The sequence below is a fragment of the Passer domesticus genome, chromosome 4 (assembly GCF_036417665.1).
Source record: "Passer domesticus isolate bPasDom1 chromosome 4, bPasDom1.hap1, whole genome shotgun sequence".
NCBI lineage: Eukaryota > Metazoa > Chordata > Aves > Passeriformes > Passeridae > Passer > Passer domesticus.
Window position 1 is genome coordinate 30,260,230 of NC_087477.1, and position 20,748 is coordinate 30,280,977.

General features: G+C 40.6%; 1 protein-coding gene across 20 annotated transcripts in view; it reads left to right on the forward strand.

The window, feature by feature from the left end:
* LOC135298834 (uncharacterized) overlaps positions 1–20,748 on the forward strand; it is a 344,053-nt gene that overhangs the window by 143,527 nt on the left and 179,778 nt on the right. For 13 of the 20 annotated variants that reach the window (XM_064416874.1, XM_064416876.1, XM_064416875.1 and 10 more), the window contains 2 exons: positions 1,697–1,775; positions 11,024–11,170. The gene's annotated coding sequence lies outside the window, so the exon portion shown is untranslated. The remainder of the gene's footprint in view (positions 1–1,696; positions 1,776–11,023; positions 11,171–20,748) is intronic. The other 7 variants (XM_064416877.1, XM_064416879.1, XM_064416887.1 and 4 more) reach the window with 1 other exon arrangement.

Genomic DNA, 20,748 nt, shown 5'->3' on the forward strand with positions numbered 1-20,748 from the left:
GATTAGATCTGGAAATATAGATATCTCTCCCAACTGCAGAATTTTTCCTTCCAAACCTTTTGTGATGCATACCTCTGTGTGGAATAGGACTGTTCACACTTTGGACTCTAGAAGGTGTGATTTTTTTTGGCAAGATTTTCCCTCCTTTATGCATCATGAAAAGAAAAATCAGCAAACACCTGTTTATAGAATCTTTGTCAGACTGTCCTGGGTATCTCTGCAACCCCATCCTGTTTGCCCACCTGCACAAGAAGCAGATTGCTAGAATATGGTTATTAGCCAGACATTGCAAAAGCAGGTTTTTGTGTGTGATTATTGGTGTGCACTTGAACATGGGGCAGCAGAAAATGAAACATTTTAAAGGGTGTGTTTGGAACTTGTGTTTAGTTTTACCTGGAAACTCCATGTTAATTACTTATGTAATTCCATAAGTAAACTTTTGGTTGGGGAGGGCGGGGGGGCTCCTGTTCACTGATGAATACGTAGACCCTCTTGAAAAAAAATCTAACCATTCAAGTTGAGAAAAGATGCCTTTCAACAACTTAGATTTTAGACACTGAGCACTGGATTAAATGATCATGGTCTTCATTGTAGGGAGAAATATTTGAGACACGTGGAGGCTGAAATCTATTGCAGAGATGGAATTTCGCATCTTCTGCTTCAGTGACAGAGTTTGCTTCCAGAGTCTTATGTCTGTTGATTATAAATACCTGGGTGTAGTTCTGTAAAAATCTCCTTAACAGTATATGTGTTTTTACTTCTGCTCCATGAACTATGTATAGAAATTTCCAAAATTTGGTCTTCTCCTGCAAGCTGATTAAAATATGGTATCTACTGAAAACAGGAAATCATAGACCTTTCACTCACAGTCACAGATTTTTTTGTTTTGTTTTGTTGGTTTGTTTTTTGGTTTTTTGTTTTGTGGTTTTTGATTTTTTTTCCTTTGAGGTTTTTGGCAGTTCATTTTTCATTTAACTAGCAATTCTTATGACTTTCTTTCAGCTGTATGGCCAGCAAATAGAAAAGCTTTCCTGACTAGCTTTGCTTTTCTTTTCTGGTATGCTAATGCTATCTGATGAAAACTCAGCTGTGTTTTGTTTTGTTATACTTTTATGCCACTGTGGGTCTGTACAGTGAGAATTTTGCTTTTCTGATGTAAGAACTGAGCTTTCTTTCCCCTTGCTCATGCTTGAACTCTGATGACACTGTCTTAAAACCTTTTCTGCCTATTTACTTACCTCCTCCATTTTCTCAGCATAAGCAAAGAGAATTCTTTGTTTCCATACAATGAATCTGGCAGATATTCAGAGTTTGTTCTTTGCTTTTGTTTTGTTGTTTTTTTGGTTTATGTAGTGTCTAGTTTATAAACACCTGAAAAACCCAAGCCCTGGAAAGCATGGCATACCTGACTTGTTAATGCCTCCTTGCTTCCTTGTTAGTTTACTGTTGTTTTTCTTCTGTTGACAGAAGTCAAGAGGTTCTCATCCTCATGCTCCTTTTCATGACAGAGTGATCACATTCCACTGCTCTTGTTTATGGTTCTGCACCTCACTTTTCCATTATGGCTGAAAAGGAGACATGATTTGGCAGTCAATGCAGCATAATAGTACCTAAGAAAAAAAATGCTAATTCCTTAATCTGTCCTAAACGTCCAGCATGACCCTTGGCAAACCAATTTTTCTTTTTCTACTTTTAGGAAGCATCTTGCATAGAGGTTTTTTGTAAATTTGTGATCTCCACCTCGGTAGATTTATTTGGATTCAGTGATCTTACAGGTATTTTCAAACTTAAATTATTCTAAGACTTAAAAATGTACCCTTGGCAGCATGCAATGGTTGCACACGTGTTAGAGAACCATAGAAGCGGAAGCAATCCAAATGTAGATAAAGTCTTTACTACTTCCGTTCCCATTTCTTCAGAGCAAATTAAAACATTTAAAATTATTTACAAATTCATGCAGTTTCCCTTTTATATATCTTCTGCTCATCACTTCTGGTCACAGAAAATTGGGATAGTTAAACTTTTGGTGTGTTGTTACAAATGTTGCTTCTGCTTACAACGACAGATTTTGAGGGAGAAATTTTGAGGGAGAAATACCAATTTATCATCATTGGTATTTCTTTGTTTCGGTCTTCTATGCATCCTCTGGTGTTACTTCATTAGTACTGCTTAGAGTGTGCTGAAACAGGAATTCCCACTACATGGAAAATCTGTTAGTTTCAAGGACAAAGTTTCTTAGCAGGAGGAAAAATATCCTTTGAGAAGAGAAAACCCAAAATGGTACCTAGAGAAAATAAAAGATATTCATTGCCTTTTTTTCCCAAGGATTTGTAGAGCTGTTCAGAGCAGCCTGCCAGGGAGCAGAGCAGCCTAGAGAGACTGATTCTTGCAGCTTCCCAAGAGCACACTGAGATGCACTGAGCATCCTCCTACTAACTCTTCTTCCAACAACAGGGGAAGCCTGATTTAGTTCTTTAAACATGGAAGATCTTGCAATATATGGCTCAGTCTTTTTTGGGGAGTCTGTCAAGCTGCAGTGCTAACAGGGAGCAGACTGTCAGTTTTTAAGAAATTGCTATACTGAATATTTTCTGCAGTGTGTGACCATATGAAAGCATGCACTGTAATTGGTGAAGGTTCGTAGATTTGGAACCCTAATGTGCAGTCAGAGAAAAGGAGGAAAAGGAAAAATTTTAGTCACCAGTTCCCTGTAACTTCTGAGGGATTTCAGAGGTTGGTGTTTGGGCTCTAACACCACCTTCATCCAAACTGCAATTGCAAAAATGCTGCAGGAGTATGAGGAATATCTTCTGTTCATCAAGTGCACTGTTTGCAGTGTACATCATAGAAGAGTGTTAGTGAGACACAGTCTTTTCAGGCATTTTTGTCCATCTCCCCATTTTTTGAAGGGTTGGGCTCCTAGTTAAATAAATTTGATTCCTTCTGTAGAAGGAAAGATTGAAGACATGAGAAGCACCAACCAAAATGGGTAGTGTGTGACAGTTTCATCTTTCTAGCCTACTGCTTTGTGATGTGACTGTCTTTAATAACAGTCCTTCAGAGACTCATAACCCTTTGGGTGATTTACTGTGATTACCCTGCATGGCACCTGTGCATGGTATTAATTAAGACCTGAAAAGACAGTGCCCTAAAACAGAAAAATTCCCTTTGACAAAAGGCAGTGCAATGAAAACCAGCAAACCCCCACATTCAGTGATTAGAAAGTTCTTCCAGAGTTGGTTTATGACTTTTTCTCCCAAGAGCTGGAAGGAATATGGCATCTTAAAGATAAACTTACAGGTTCAATTGCCTGCTTAGATGTACAATCATGCATTTTTGTCCACTTGAATTAAATGTGCCTCAGGGACTGGGCTTATTTTCTGCATCCATTCAAGCATACGATAGAAATAAACAGCATGGTCCCAAACATAGCCTGCTAGCTATTAATCTACTAAGTACCCTATTAGTACCTGTCACTTTGGATTAGCAGAGAGTTTTTTATGTTCATCATGTATTTAAGTATACTGACTTTTGGATGGATTAAATCTCCCTTATTCAACTAATTCCCCAAAAGCATCCATCTGGAGAACTTTATGCCTTAGAAGTCTATTTCTCAGCTATAAGTCCAATAAGATGGCTTTATCATCCCAGAGAGTCACTCAGGATGAGGTAATGGGAATAATAATTGGTTTATTCAGTTTTAAGTTTTTCCTGCTAGAAATCGGCTCATACTAAATCAAAGACAGATATTTTGTTTCTGTCAAGCATTTAAATTGTTCAGTGATTGATTAAATGTCAGGCAACCTAATAATTAGTGTATCTGAGAATCATTTAGAATGTAAACTCCCTGGGTGGGGATTTTTCTTCTTCCTTCTTTCTGTATAATCACCATTTCAAGTCTCACAGTGCATGATTTGAACTCCTTAACTGCTGTCATAAAAGAAATAATAATGTCTGCACAACTCCCCAAACTAATACCATATTCTCTAGTGATAATCTAATCACTGCATCTCTTAGGCACATCAATGTGGTATTTTGGAATGGAGCTTAAAAGGGGCAACCTGGAGGTTTATGTCATTATTTTTTCTACCCCTTTAGTCTGTTGTGCATATGAAGTACCTCTTGCCAGGGAGGGCTCTGTTTGAGGTCATTGACTGAGCCATGTTACTTTCACCAACCTATTTTAGTTATCAAGGTCAGTCATTGTTTTAACTGAGAGGAGTGGAGTAGAGATAGCAGACATAAAATTAATACTGCAGACTCTATGGCACTGTCAAACAATTTCCTCCTCACAGAGAAAACTGGAACCACAGACCTGCAGGTTCACTCCCTGCTTTCACACAAACAACAGAGGCAAAGTGGACTGTGCAAGCGAGGACAGGACAGCTGCTGTGCCACGCAGCAATCTGCAAAAGGAAAATGGGGAATCTCGTGGCCTGTTTATTTAGCTCTTGGTCTCTCTGCTGTGTCTGAAGCTGTTGGAATGGATTTTGATAGTGTTTCTGTTAGTGGTCTCAGGAAGAAATATCCACCAATCGATTTTCTTTGATCAGCATCAAAGAGCCATTTCATAACATTTTCTCACAAAAATATCTGTAATTCTGGGGAGCCAGAATCTCCACAGAAAAATGAAGTTTTACTGGAAAGTGTTGATTTCTTAAATTTGAAGTGTCCGGCAGTCACTGAAATGTTGGTGAATCAAAAACAATTCATTGAGGATTTGGGGCCTTTGATGAACAATAATCAATACCAGGAAGAATTTGTGGACACCTTCCTCCCTGTCCAATATTATTTTAGTTTCTCAACAGAAATCCTGGTGTTTGTTTTGTGATTAGAATTAGAGGAAACCGGAAAATCCATTTTGCTAATCAATTTCAAGTTCCTAGGGAGCTTTTACTTCACTCAACTTTTCTTGAGTTTTAGGTTTGAGTCAATGAAGTAGAAACTGTATTTTGTGGAAAATAGTTTCTAGAGAATCAGCAGCCATGATTTTTGACCAGTTGAAGTTATACTAGCAGATCCCATGCTGGGATGAGAGACTTGCCCTGGACAAGGTGCTGGGTCTGTGTTTTACTCTGATGTGTTGAAGTCTGAAATAGTCTCTGTTGGCACTTTGCAGACCCTGTGTAATTCCAGCAAGCAAGGTTCCTTCACTGTGAGTCCTCTGGCCAGCAGTAAACCCCATGCTTCTGATAGACTAATATGATTGCATTCTCCAAATTAGCTGTAACACCTAATCTAATTTAATTAAGGGATTAAATTTTGTCAGTAACTTGAAGGCTTAGGAAACGGAATAGTAACAATAATAAAAAAACCTTGGTATTTTCAGATTTCTTTCACAATGTCCCCACGGATTGTTTTGTTGCTTCTCATGTGCTTGCTATGTCTGCATCAATGGCATGCTTTGGGTTGCAATCTCGAGGGTGTTCTGAATTTCTCTGTATCAAACAGGCCTTTTCTCTTCTACCTGATGTATACAATTTTCTATCATTTACTCATTCTAGTCAAGACACTGTATAAACATGCACATGCTGCATTTTGGGAATAACTTCATACATGTGTTTCCTCAGCCTCCAGCAAAGTAAGTTTTCAGCCAATCTGAAAGATAATTGTACCCTCTAAAACATGACAAGTACCATGTATTCCTCCCTAGGCAGCCTAAATTTCTGCCACGTTGCTGGCCTCTTTTGTTAGGGTAAGGCACGGTTTCTTAGTTGCTTAGCACAAATGCTCAATTTGCTATTTAGTTTTTTCAGGCAAAACTAATGTATTAGAACATTAGACCATCCTTTCTTAGATTTGTGTGCCACATGGTTTTCATGTCCTGTCACTGCTTATATCCCATTGTTCTTTCTGTGTGCTATTTACAGGTTACTTGGAAATTTGGAACTTGTGGTAGAGACCAAGGCTGGGGTTTTCAAAGTTACTTAAGGACAAAAACAGCCCAGGGAATGGTGGATCAGAGATCCAGGATGTGTCTTTCTCTAATACTTTCTTTTCTCTACAGTTTACAAGCTGCATGCATACGGCTCTCATCTCTAATGTATTTATGGAATGTCTAGTACCAGAGATAGAATATGTGGAAGGCTTTGCAATGGAACAGTTTGTTCAGTTCATCTTGTGGTTTCAGAACTTCCAGTCTGAATGTACAAATCTCTAGGCTCACATCTGGTATAAGCTTTGGCTTGTATTTCAAGATCAGTCCCGAATATTCATCAGGAGCGATGTCCAACGAGGGGTATAAGGGCCTTAAAAGTCAACCTGGTATTTGGAATGGATTTCAGAACCATGAGCAAAGCTTCCTAGTTGTCTGAAGAGAAGGAACTTGGTGGCATGGTTTTTTGTTATTTATGTGATGTTCTGGTGCACAAGGAATTATCTTGGGGTGATAAACCTAATCCTGTGCCTTCCTGTGCTGTCTGGGACCACTCTGAGAGTCTGCAATAGCACAGTTTCACCTGCCAAATAAAGGGTTTGGGTTTTGCTTCAGATTGGCAGCAACCAACTTGAATCATCTCCTGGAATAGACCTCAGACAAGTAGTTAATTTTATTTTAAACTAAGTTTCAGAATTAGGTAATTGTGCTGAGTCCTTTTCCATGGTGCCAAAATTCTTTGATATAGTTCCAGGTGAGGTGTCAATTCTTCTGCTTCTCATATGTTGTGATCAGCTCTAATCTGTCAAGAACCACACCCTCACTGTTTCTACTTTTATTGTCTGCTCCAGAACAAAATTTCATGAAGTTTTACATTTTCTTTATAGCACCGTCCTTGTACTCAGACCTGCAGCTCCAATCCTGTAGAAACCTGCCGGAGTATTTTTAAGAGTTGTCTATGTCTGGTTGCTCAAGGAGGGGCAGGAGGAATGTTCCCAGCACACGTGTTAGCACAATTCATCTCTCCAGCATCGGCTGCATAATCTGGATATAACCCAATTAATCTTCCCTGATCAGGCACTTCGTATTCTGTTTTTCGATTAACTCTCTAAAAGGTTATTATCCATCTGATCCTTTGTTCAGTCCCAAAACAGCTTGAAGAAGAGATTTCATGTGTGTCTTGTCTGAGTTGCCATGGCTTTTGGTTGTTTCAGAGCTTAGAGAGATTTCCACAGAGGAGAAATGGACTTAACTGGACTATTTGCATCAGTGAGATATTTGTTTGTTTGAAGTATTCATTTACAAATGCTTCAGGGACTGCCCTGGAAGCTGTTCTAATCAAAACAAGATTGACAGGCATGAGTAACTTGTGGCAAATTTGAACGTGAGAACATGAGATAGTCTCTTTGCACATCAGTTGTGGTTATGATTCTTTCTGTCACACAGCTTGAGGTATTTTTTTGTCTTAATTCTGCCAGCATTGTGTGTTTAAATTTCAGTGGGGCAAATGGATTATGATTTCTGCAAGAATATAAAGAGGAATATATGGACTTGAGAGTAAAGTGAATTGATTGTTGAGAGATGTCTCTACCCAAATAAAGGTGCAAATGAGAACATATGCCAAAGTCCGCAGCACAGATTTTATTTAACAATAAAATGTGTGAGAGAGAAATAGCAAGAAATAGAAAACAGGATGGGGAGAGAGAAGCAGAGACACAGAGAGACAGAGACAAAGCAGAAGGTATTCACCACCCACAGATCCAGTGGCATCCTGTTGGTCCTTCTTCACCCTGGGCTTCTCAGTGGTGGGGGTCCCAAGGCTGCTAAGAACTTTTCACTATTTATACCTCTTGGCAAACAAGGGAGTTAACAACACACGGTTCTCTTAATTTACTGCTGAAATTATTCTCTTGCTTCTAATGATAAATAGTCCCATGCTCGGTCTTTCTGTTCTTTTGAGTCGCTAGGTTTCTTTGAGTTGGTGGGTTGTGAGCAATCTTCCGCTGCTGGAATGCCTTCCACCCTGTTGGAGCTGACCTCAGCAGGTAGCTGGGGTGCCTTTCCTTGTGGGTTCTTTGCAGAGATTCATTCCTCTTCCCCCGGGCCTAGGGCAGCACTCATATGCAGACGAGGCAGATGGGGGTTTCTGCTGGTACACGATGCCATGTCTCCCCTAACTCGGGTGCCTTGTTTGACTGCTGATGTGTGCAAGGGCAGTGGGTGCAAACTGCATGCAGTTTGCCACATTGGGAATGCTTGCCTGGATGCATTGCCCGGGATGTGCCAGCCAGGCCTCAAGCCAGGCCACCCTGCCCTCCATTCTGTGCTTCTCTCACAGCAAAACACTTCTGTGATCCTACCAGTGTTTGAGACAGGCAATGGTGAAGTCCTTACAGGTGGCAGGGAGCTAGGGAAGGTTTGCATCCTGTTGTATGTGGTCAGAGATCTCTGCCATTGGTGGAGGAAGGCAGAGAGTGCAGCAAGAGTTGACAGAGAACACAGAGACCCTAAGTTTTTGTTTTGCGGATATGTTGGTTTTTTGTTTTGCGGATATGTTGGTTATTTGTGGAGTTCATTGTTTGGTTGTTTTTTTCCTCGGTTGCAAAGTGGTTGTCCTGGGTTAAAACTGTGTTAGAAAGCATGAAAATTTAACAGGAAGGGGAGATGTTTGTGCTACCATTTCAAGTTCACCTGCTGCATGCATATTAACACAATGTAGGCAAGCAACACTGAGCCAGGCCGATACTATTACAATGAAATGTATTTCAGCTTGTGCTCCTTTCAGTCTGGTCATTGGAAAGTTCCAAGTCCATTTTTCTTCCTTGTTAATATAAATCACTAAATAAAAATCACACTGTACCAGTATGTAGCAGCAGGAACAACAGCAATCTCACTCCAGCAAGGCCTGATCTGTCCTTGCAGCAAAAGCAATGAATTTGCTATCAGAACTGCAAATATTTGATGGCTGTAATAGCTATACTGAAGGAATTGACTACAGTAATAATGTTTTGTTCTTTGTGCTCAGTTTTTCTAAAGCAGAAGAAAATGAGAATTCCAGGCACTACAAACACACACACCTCACTCTCCCCTCACTACACAATGGAAAAAAATTTTAAAAAAAGAGGAAAAGAAAAGTCTAGGGCAAACAAAGACACACAAGATTATTTATTAGGAAACTCTGGCAAACACCAAAGAAGAATGGTGAAAGCCAATTGAAAGTTTCCCTGTATAACATGTTAAAAATGTAACATAGAAAAGCAGGAAGGCAGCAAAACCTATCCTGTCTTGAGGATGAATTGTCTTAGGCCAGCCAGAGAGCTATTACACCAGGCTCTTGGTACCAGAGTGATGGAGCTTACTCTTGTACCACAACCTCCCCAGGCAGCAATGTCCTCTGTCTGGAGCAGGGGGAGGAGTTTTATACAAAGCACCTCTCAATCTAGCTGTAGATATATATTTGTGAAAATCCAGCCCAAATTAAATCAATGCCTTTGTTATAAGGTAAAAAATCTTTCAAAATCTGGAACATCCAGGTGCTTGTTGGTTGCATCTAGCAGACATAGAAGGGAAAGTGCTTTTCCTTTCATTCAAACACATTCATAAATTAATTGTGAAACCAGACCATAAGAACAGTCATACCATGATAAGGAAAAACTAAATCATTAGCTGCTTTCTCTGATGTTTAAGATCCTGGAGTGTTATCTTAATAACTAACAACTGAAGTGTCCCTTAGTTGTGAGTTTTCATATGATTTTGAAGACCTTGTGTTGTGGCTTAACCCTAGCTGGCAACCAAACTCCACACATCTGCTTGCACACTGCCTCCTACTCCAGTGGGATGAGGGAGAGAATCAGAAGAGCAAAAGTGAGAAAAACTGTGGGTTGAGATAAAGGCAGTTTAATAGGTAAAGCAAAAGCTGCACACACAAAGCAAGGAATTCATTCACCTCTTCCGATGGGCTGGGAGGTGTTCAGCCATCTCCAGGAAAGTACGGTTCCATCACGTGTCACAGTTATGCGGGAAGGAAAACACCATCACTCCAAATGTCCTTTCCTCTTCCTACCAGTTTATGTGCTGAGCATGATGCCACATGTAATGTCCCTTGGGTCAGCTGGGATCAGCTGTCCTGGCTGTGTTCCCCTCCCAGCTCCTTGTGCACCCCCAGCCTCCCCACTGGTGGGGCATTGTGAGAGGCAGGAGAGGCCTTGATGCTGAGCAAGAGCTGCTCAGCAGTGACCAAAATACCCTGGAATTATTGACAAGGTTTCCAGCACAAATCCCAAACACAGCCCCATAACAACTACTGTGAAAATATTAACTCTAGCCCAGGCAGAACCAGAACCCATTTCTATTAGATTATTTAGAAAAAAAACTAGCAAGTCCTTTTTAATGTTGTTTTAAGAAAGGATTGCAATACAATATAGTAGCTTGGGTACACAGGAAGCAACTGCTGAGTCGAGAGATTTTTACTCCAGTTAGGTACTGACTTAATTTAGTTTTTCCCTTGGTCACACAAACCTAACAAACACAAGAAACCTGTGGACATTATAGCACAGGGAAAAAAAAGGCAGTAAATCACCATAAAATTTGTACTAGAATTATGTACAATATTGTGTTTTAACACAATCTTCTATAGTATGGTCTGGTCCTGACTGGGAGTTTTGGGATACTAACTCAGTCCTAATGTGTGATAATAGTAATACATGCCTTTCTGAGGCAGCAGTGGCATTTTAATTTTCCAAGTGGAGATCAAATAACAATCTAAAGCAACAGGTGCATTTCATTTCTTAAATATATTTTCCAGCAGAAGATGGAATCTTACTGTCATTGAATGTACTGAAAAACCCTAATGTTTGTTTTAAAGATTTTTTTGGAGATTTTTAAGGAAGGCAACGAATTATTGTTCCAAATGTTAATAAGTTATTCCTGTGTAGTACAAGACATTTCAACTTCAGCAAACAAAGTCATAACAATGAATTTAAGCATTTGTTTACTCTAAAATAATCTTTACAGTTTAGACTGTATTTTAAATTAACAGGAGCACTTCTAAATGTTTTACAGAAAACTTTCTTTTTAATAACTTTCTTTTTCTTCTATCCATCTTTAAGTCTATTAAAAGGAAATGTTTTGTAAACTTTATTTTAACAGGAAGTCTTTTGATAACAATTTCCATTGCAATAAACGGGAAAGTTCTCTGGAAGAATGCACCTCTCAATCAATGTTAGACAGAAGCATGCTCACCTTTGAAGCTGTAAACATGCAGGAAGCCCATCCCAGAAGAACATATTTTTTCTGGTAAGCACATGGCAAGATCTTCATTGTTTTTGTAAAAACAAATGCCCATCTTTTTTTTTTCTGATGTTAGCTCATTTGTGTTTTGAATGATGGCAAGTAGCATCTCAGTCTGCAGAGGATTCAATCCATACAGTCATTAATGAAGTTTTAAGTTCCCAAATCAAAAGTTTTAGCTCTAGGAAGAGCAACTACTGACCAAATAGCAAAACACACACCTTTAGCAATAAGGACCATGTAGAAAATTAACCTTTCCATTCAGACTTGTCATCATCAATACTCCTATGAGCAATAGGGATATTCCTACTTAATCTTCTGAGATCTCTTTTGTCACATGCATATTGCTAGTAGTACTTCGATAATTTTGTGCTCTGTATGCTTATTCATATTACTGGTCTCTCTAGTGCTCACATGTTTCCCATTTTAATATAGATTTCTGGGAATCTAAGTCATGGTTCAATTACCAAGACAGCATCTGGTAGCCTCAAAATGCCAGGAATGAAGGCTTCACAGAACTCATTAAATGTTTGCATGGCTGAAAGAGTATGAACCAAGGGTGTTTTGCAAAGAGAATTGTTTGGGTTTTCCCATTAAGGTTCATAGGAACAATTTATTCTCTCCCAAGAATCCTCCCTGATGAGGACAGGGGGAAAAATGTAATAGCTCAGAAGAGACTGTGCTCTTCTTTGCAGTCTTGTGTTTGAGGTTTCTTCCCAGAGTACCATTTCCCATTTTGCATTCACTCATCTCCATTAAAAGTTGTTTCTGAAATTCAGAGTGATTTCAAGAGGACTCAGTGCACTAATGCTGGTAATTTTTAAAACTTCCCCCTCACACCGTTGGATAACATTTAGCTACCTCAATGTCCCTCCCATCACTGTGAGTCAAGAATGTACATGTAGAGAGTGACCTGGCTCAAAAAGGGCCATGGAAAACCTAACAGCATCACAGACAGTAAGAAATCACCATGGAGCTCCAAAACCAAGGACTCCAGTGTGATTATTTTGCAGCCAAATTGGGCTACTTGGCTTTCATGACCAAAAGCTCCCAATTCTTGTGGCATCCGTCTTTTATTCTGTGGTGTGAGCAGCAAGGGAATTTCTCACTGTCTCAGCACCCAGGAGCTCTTGTCACAGGGACTGTCCTTTTTTTTGCTCCTCTGGACCAGAGAGAAAAAGGACAGGATCTGAAAATGCTACTATGTCCTGCCAATCTTTGGTACATAGGTGGGAGAAAAAAATGAGGGGTTGGTGTTTGTTTGTTTATTTGGCTTTTTTGTGTGTTTTCATACTTGTTTTTTTCTGGGGTGGCATTCTCAAAGGCCTAAAGTGACATTTGGGCTTATATTCCCATTGAAAGCCACTGGGATCTGACTGAGCAGATATTTTCTGCAGCTGTCTAAGAAAAAGGCAGCTTTTATAATTTTGTCTTAATTAAATGTGCTGAGTGTGATGCACTAGGTATAGCCTGTACCTCATTCACATTTCCCATCCGTGCTCTGCAGCATCGCCAGTTCTCTCTGTGCGTAGGGATGGGGAAGTTGAGGAAGAGTAGTTCAGGGACTTGCTATCTCCTGAAGCCCCGGGCAAGAGGTGTGGCAGCCCAGGCTGCACATCTGCATGGCACCAACTCAGGACCCAGCTTGCTGAGGTGTGTATGCAGCACAACTTGGGCAAGAAATTGGAGCAGATGTCCTGGGATGCAGATTAATGAGATACAAGACTCGGGGTGAGTCAAGGCACAATTTTTCATCCCAGTGACTCTGGGGAGTTGAATGCAGCCTTCAGGCACCTGACATGGGTATCCTCTACATCCTCAGATTGTACAGGGTGCAAAGAAGTTCCCATATGTGCAAAATTACAGAGAACTTATACAGACCCCAAAGTCTTCTTCTCTGACTGGTACCAGAGAGGCTTAATACTCAGGGTTTTTGGCCTTCTCTAACTTCAGTTCATGCTTGTTTGTCTTAACATTTTTAGGCCACTGACGTGACCAGAATTAGCTGCAGGGTAGAAAAACCCTGACAATTCATATTTTATAAATTGCAGTTTTCTTACGACGTGGAGGATCTTACAGTGCAATGAAATATCTCCCTTATTGGTCTACTAGTCATTAAATAATTCCTCCAACTCAGTTTATGCCTTTCTGTTGCCAACTTTGAGACTTATACTGCTTTCTCGGTTAAATCATCGGCTCCTAATGATCCAACTGAATTTTTATGTCCAACCTATCCCCCAGGAGACTTTTATATACACTGCAATGATACTGGTTTGCCTGGGCCCTAGCAGTTAAGTGTTCTAGCACCTTCTTTTACAGCCTTTGATACATTTCTGAGAAAGCAAACACTCAGACTATTTATGAGAAATCAGAATGGCAGTTGTGCTAAGACTGCAAACACAAAGCACATGCTGAGCTCTATTTAGATGCTGCAAGCTTTGCCTGAAATGAAAATTCTCCCCTGTACTGACCATTTGTTTTGTCATTGCTATTGCTGCCTTAGTTACTGCAATCAGCATGAGTGAAGGCACTGGGAGTTTGGCACTGGAGAGGTGTCTCAGCATGAGGGAGCCTGGAGGGTTTCTGATCATGCACCTTCATCTTTCAAGCTCTTTGGGGTGTCTCACACAACCTACCTGTTATACTTGATGCTGCATTAAGTAAACTAAAACTACTAAATAAGTGGTTTAGGCAGTTTAATTTTTGAAAATCATGGCATTTGTGGACTATCAAAAACAGAAATGCAAACAAAAATGGAAGAAAAATCCCCACGTGATATGAATATTTTCAGAACAAAATATTATGCTGTTGTGTTTCACAATATTTTGATTTCAACCAACATTTTTAGAGGTTTCCAGTCCAGTTATTCAACCAAAAAATCAATTACTAGCTGAGCCCTTGCTAGGAGGCAGACTAGTTGAGGTGAGGGCAGGTTTCACAGCTTTGCTTGTTTCTTTCTCTTGCTCAGATTCGGGCTTCCACCTCAGGGCCAGGTACCTGTTGTGGGAGGCACTGCTGGGTATCTCCTCTTTCTGGCAGGGAGATCATTCTTCTGCATCTGCTGAATTGCTTATCAGGCTTTCTTCTCCCCGTTGTTCCCTCTGACATAAAACTCAGGTTGGGCATTCATCTCCCCTGCTATGAAGCATCCAAGGATAAGACACCTACATGCCCTACTTGCAAGGTGCCACTGCACTGCTTTGGGGCAGGTGACCCAAATAGATCTTGCCTCTCTGCCTGTGGAGGGCTGGGTAGCACGTAGCTGAGAGCAGAGATCCAGTCAGGCAGCTGAGCTCTGGTGGGTTGGATGCCCCTATGCTGCTTATAATGGAGTTGGGACAATGGCATTTCTCCCTGCTGTGACAGTCCCTGCTAGTCTGGTGCATAGACTGGTTTTTTTTTCTTTTTGTTTTTCAGTTTTACACCAAGAGTGCAAAATCTGAATTCAGCTGAAAACACTTTTCCTGCAATCCAGGGTTATAAACTTGTATACTACACTGTAGTCCAAACCAGGAAGATAATATTGTGCCTCTTTTTGGTTTCAGATTTCTCTGTTTCATTGGGCAGGGGATGTGTTATGCTAAAAGAAGGGGTTTGTGTTTTTTTTTGGTTTTTTTTAAATTTATTAAAATCATTGACACTCCTTGCTTCTTCTAAATGTTTTTTTTTCTTTAGAGTATTGAGATCATTGTATGAGGCAAATCTCTCTTTTGGAACCTTAATTCCTATGCAGTAATGCCATTCAGTGTGCCCATAATTTTGAACATACTGGGGTGTTTCAGAATGAGGCATTAGCTGAGGAAGATGGCAGAATTTGAGGGAGACATGTTTTGTTTTAGGACAAGAATTCATGTGCTGTGTGCATGCAAACCAGTAGTAATTGGTGTTCTCTGCAGGCAGCAGGATTGAGATTTCTCTGAATAATTTAAATTTCTTTTTAAAACTCGTTATTTTTCCTTTCTTTGTGTTACAGTTTGCTGTCTTCATTTAGTTGGTAGAGTTCCTTGGTGTGTTGAGAAATGCTGTGTAAATAATAAGCTAACGATTCCTATTCATCAATTCTTGTTCATGCTGTTTGAGACCATTAGGCAGACACTGAGCCCCCTCCTACCCATGTCAAATTGCTGTGTGATTTCTAAATAATGATTTTGTGTCATGTAACTTAGGTTAACAGTAACTCCTGGACTGAAAACATGATACTAATACTTTGGTATTGTAAACATATGTAATAAAAGGCTGCCTTATGTAGCACAGTTTCTCTCATACTGCATCTGCAGATTTTATATGATTTGCAATCACCATATTACAAGATCTAGGAAGAGATTTGTACAGCATCAGTGTCATGCTAGTTCCCATTAAAATCAAAGGGAGTTTTTCTGCTGGCTGCAATTAAAGCAGCTAGACAGCACTGAACCACAGGGTTAGAGGCACATCCTTCCAATTACAGGTAGCTCAATCAAACCCCTTTGTACTCCTGTTTGTTTACTTATTAAATGGAAACCACACGGGGCTATGTGGAATCCCCCCCACTGGGGAAAATAACAAAGCAAGTCAAGTTGATAATCTTCTGTCACTCTATGCTGAGGCATAGCAGTTTTCTGTGTATTGGCATGTTTTGGAATTTGAAGTTATGCCATTGCAAAATGCCCTTTTAAATATATCACAACAGTTCATTAAGTTGAGACCCTAAGTCATAATTTAATAACTCTAATCCAGAAACTGCCAGAGGAATCCACTCTGAGGCCTGCAGCTGTGTTTCCCCATCCAGTCTGGAGTAAGATTTCAACCTGAGTATGTGCAGTAGGTTTCATTCCTCTGATTATTCAGATACCTGCAGGTAAACTTTCAGGCTTAGTGAGGAGAGGAGAATTTGCCACACAGGGAAAAACTTGAAAAATACTGTTTAAGCTTTCTTTTGGAAATTATGGACTGTAAATTGTGGGCCCAGAAGGAGCATTTCTATGAAAAAGAGGCTGATAAATGATGAATTCTTTAGTTTGAAAATGCCTTAAGATGACTTCTGCACATGCAGTTTCATTCAGGAAGCTACAGGTGACAAGTAAGGTCTATTTCCATCTGAAAATTATGAGCCACACCATTTTCCAAAAGCACTGGTAGCATTTTTTTGGTACTGTCAGATCCAGCCCTTAGTAACTGGCCAGCTGTACTGTCACCCAGGAGGTGGATGCACATGGTGACACTGACTGGTCTCTCCAGCTGAGACTAAAGGCAAGTCCCACTTCTGAAGGGCAGCAGGTCCCTGAGCCACACTTAGGAGCATCTTCCCAAAGATACAGGGCTCATGTGGCTGCATAGGCTGTTTGACTCCCTGCTCCCTCAGCAGAGTTTGAATTTGCTTGCCACTTAGAACCAAAGTTAGCTGAAGGGCAGGGATTGGAAAATGAAATGTTCCTGAAACATAACTGAGAGCTCGTGATGTGGTGGAGGAGAATGACTTCCAAATTGATGTCTCCACAGTGGAAAAGAGGGCAGCAGGAGCCCAGCTACTTTAATTAGGCACTGGAGGATCTGGATGGGAGCACGCTGCAGGAAAGCAGGCTGGGAAGTTCACAGACTGCTTGTTATTAGGAGGGCAGCCTGCGGGGGCTCAGGGCTTGCTGCCGAAGTTTGTTTATAATGCAGCACATTCTTCCAGTCCGCTGTAAAGGAAGCCTGGATGGGGTTTAGAAATCAAATTTAACTCTTTGCTGAGTCCAGTTCAACCTTAAAACACACAGCAAAGCTGAGTCTTTGTTTTTCTCCTAACCTCGCCTGCTTGCTCTTGCAGCTTTCCACTGTCTCTGACCTGAGAACTGTTTCCTGTGAGTATTGTGGGTCACACACACTCCTGTGAATATGATTGGGTTTGTCAAGCTATCTTCTCAGAACAAAAGAGCTACATATAGTCAGGAACTTTATGATCTCCAACCTGATGGGCAGAGATAGGGCAGAAAAATCTCCCCATAGGTGAAAGATCCTGCTTCTGTGAGGTTTTAGAGCTACTTATTTAATTTTTATTTGAATATAAAAAGTGAATGTGAAGAGGCTAATCAATCTTTCAGGCGTCTGTGATCCTTTGGGGTGAAACAAAATTAATTTTAATCTCTCAATGTTTGTATGAGTGGGAGCAGCAGTATTTATTTGGCAGGCATGTGGGCACGCTCCCTCTGAAGCACGCAGTAAAACAAAGCATAACAAATCTGTATTTACAAATCTGAGGAAGCCTGCACTGCAGTCAACATATTAAAGTTCTTTCAGCAGCTTGAGAGATGATTTGCATTGAGTGCCTTAGCCCAGGTTTATGGAGACAGAGGAAGGTGTTGACACAATATGTGTTTGAAACATTGCTTACATTTTCTCACATGAAACTTCAGCTGTTTCTTCGAAGTTTGCCACATGCTGAGATGAAGCAAGAAATACTTAAAAAAAATTCCTTGTCAGATGCTTTGCTAGATGAGGGAAAAGATAGGAAAACAAGTACCAAAATGCAGAGAAATTATTTCCACACATTAAAATCTTGAATTTGCAGTCTCTTATTTACAAATTTAGCTAGAGGGAGAAGATCAATATTAGAACTCAGGTAGCAGCATTAGTTGTTTTGGAGGAATCAGGAGCTGGACTTCAAAGTGCTCTTTATTCAGTGAAGGTTATACTGTTTAAGGCTTGGAGAATGCTGCTTAGCAGAAAGAGGTAATTGGAAAGGAGAAGTAAATGCCACTGCTCCAGCAGCATGGAAAAGTGTAAAACACCATTGCCATGTGCATCAGGCTGCAAAATGAGGAAACCCATCTGGGAAATAATGGTTCAGAAAATCACTGTGTTAAGGGATAATGGAAGGGCTGCTGCGCCCTCTCGTTGGTCCTGAGGAGGTCAATGGAAAGATAGGTGAAAGGGGGAAAGCAGCTTAAAGATCCCCTGCATTCCCTTTGCAGGCAGGAGGAAACAGGAAGCAAGCATACATTCCTCTTGGGTAGTGGACAGCTTTTCCTCCTGTCTTTCTCTGCTGCTTTTTCCCCCTGGAATCCTTTAATGTAATCTCTGAATAGAGGTTGGCTCTTTTCCATAAGTGCATCAACTCCTGTAGAGCCGAGGGTTTGGTAAAGGCACAGAAGATCTCTGTTACTCACTGGGCCAGATGTATGTGCACATTCTTTCAAACTCTCACATTTTCAGGTGAAGAAGCCTAGGGAAAAAACTCCACAGATAAAGAAATAATGCAGATTGTGGCCCCTGCTCATTTTAACTAGCACTGTTGGCTTCTTGAGACTTGCAAGTTCTGACAACTGGAATTTTCTTCCAGTAGAAGATTGCCCACCTAAATCAGGATTCAGTTGCTTGCAGGAAAGATGGAGCTGACATACACCAGGACTAAAGGACGACAGCAGTACAGCAGTGGTGTTTTGTCCCTTCCCACACCCCAAGATAGATCCTAAATAGACAGTTTGAAGAGTTAAAATCAAGTTGGCTGGAGAGATGGTGGTGAAGGGATTCTCTAGTCTGAGAAAGCAGGTAGAAGGGATGTCAGCAACAGATCTGCTTGTCTGGCTCTATTGGCTCCCTGTTGTGCTAATCTCCAGAAGAGCTAGGGGGCTGCAAAGCAGGCTGGAGAAGGCTCCCCACAGCTCCTGTTGTCCAACAAATCACTTCTAATAGAGAACAAGGACAGAAAGTTGTTTTAGGAGGAGAGGCCTGCTCCTGGAGAGCAGAAAATTTACAGACAGGTACACAGCTTGAAAAGTTGTTGGCTTTTTGCCATCCTTCTACACAGTTGCTAACGAATCCAGAACAAAGTGAATGAAATTAACTCTCATTAACTCCTGCTGCTTTTAACTAACCCAGTAGTTATGGCAGCTCTGGGTTTTTCAGTTTTAGGGTGGGGTTTGTTTAGTTTTGGGGTTTTTTTGTTTGTTTTGTTTGTTTCTTTGGTTGGTTGGTTGGTTTTTTCTCTGAAGTGTACCAGCCCCACCAAAGGAGGCTCAAAAAGCCACCTGGGCCTCCAAGGCTATGTTCAGATGCTGGTCCCTAAAGGAGCCCTTTCTAGCAAGAACAATGCCAGCTGTTGTAAGGGGAGTGACTTTTCTCCACACTCAGCACCAGAACATGTGGCAAGTGACAGCAGAGCTGATAGGAGCATGCTGTCCTTGCTGCTAATCAGAGGAGCTTTGCTCTTGATTTCAATCCCTCCTGTATTAATCAGAGGAAACATGATATGGAAAAATATTTGGGTGGCTTTTTTACATCCTTATGTTCATTTCCCACAATTCATAAGGCCTCTGAATTATACCAAAAAAAGTAAGTAGTGATTATATTGTCTCCTAGTGAAAAACATGATTGTCCTGTTGTCATTGAGGTTCCCCAAGTCTAGCTAGGTTTTTACAGGGAAGGAAAGACAGGCAGTTAAGTGACTATTGAGAGCTCCTCCATCTAGGCAGCCTTTTGAATAAGGTCTTTGTATGTGTCAGAGTTCACAAGACCTATCTTGCTCTTTTGATCCTTTAGCTTTTCAAGTACCCTACAAGAAAACTTATGTGAAAGCTATTGAGTACCACCTTGTGTGGCTTAATTTAGTTTCTTTTGGTCTAAATTTAAATAATTGCAGGTGTTGATGTCACTTTAACTCTGGTCCCCTCTCTTGCTGTGAATCCAATGTAAATGTTTCCTTGGTAGATCTCTTTTCTTTTAGTGCTTTGGCTACAAGTGTGACAAAACAGATATAAAATGTGATTATTTTCCATCTGGCTCAGCTCTACCTCATTTGGGTTTAAGTGACTTAAAATGCTAAAAAGGGGATTATTTGCAGGTTCCCCTTTTTCCAATGACATTCACAGCTATTGTGGTTCCTTTTAAACACTGCATTTTCCCAATGTCCATCTTATTTCATTTTGCATTACACAACATTCCACAGATGTAAATTGCACTGTCATGTGTGGCAGCTAGGCCTGATTCAGCTCTTGGGAGATGTAAATAAACCTTGATAGTTCTACAGTGTAAAAACTATGTTGATGTTTTTCACAAACAGGAAAATAATAGGAAAATAGGAAAATAACACTTGTTTGTCACAGTGCAAAGATACCTGTACAAGTTCATGGAAATTCTTCTGCAGCAAGGCTGCTTCTGCCCACCTGCCCTAACTCAGTCTTCATGTCCTCCTGTGTTGAAGCAGAGTGTGCAAGTCACCTAAGAGCCACTCCAGCAAGTGTGGCATCTATTCTAGGCCAGGAATCTCAGCTTCCACATTCAGCAGAGACTACATACAGGTCCATCTCTAGAGAGATTCTAGAGGGCAGAAGGCTTGCAAGATGGCTCAGTTTACTTTCTGACAACATTAGTGGGTAGGATGGGCTCCATCTCCCCAAATATTTGGTTTACTAGCTATCTAGGTGTAGGCGAATGAGTTCAGGTTCAGGAATAGACCCCCACCCCCCCATAAAAACCCCAAAAAACAAAAAAATCCCCTCTACTTTGTGAAAGAGGTTGACTGTTTTATGACCAGCCATTGTAGACTTGAATACAAATATTCAGTTTGCCTGGGGACCTTGCAGGATTTGACTTTCAAAGAAAACTCTGTAGAATATGCAGGCTTT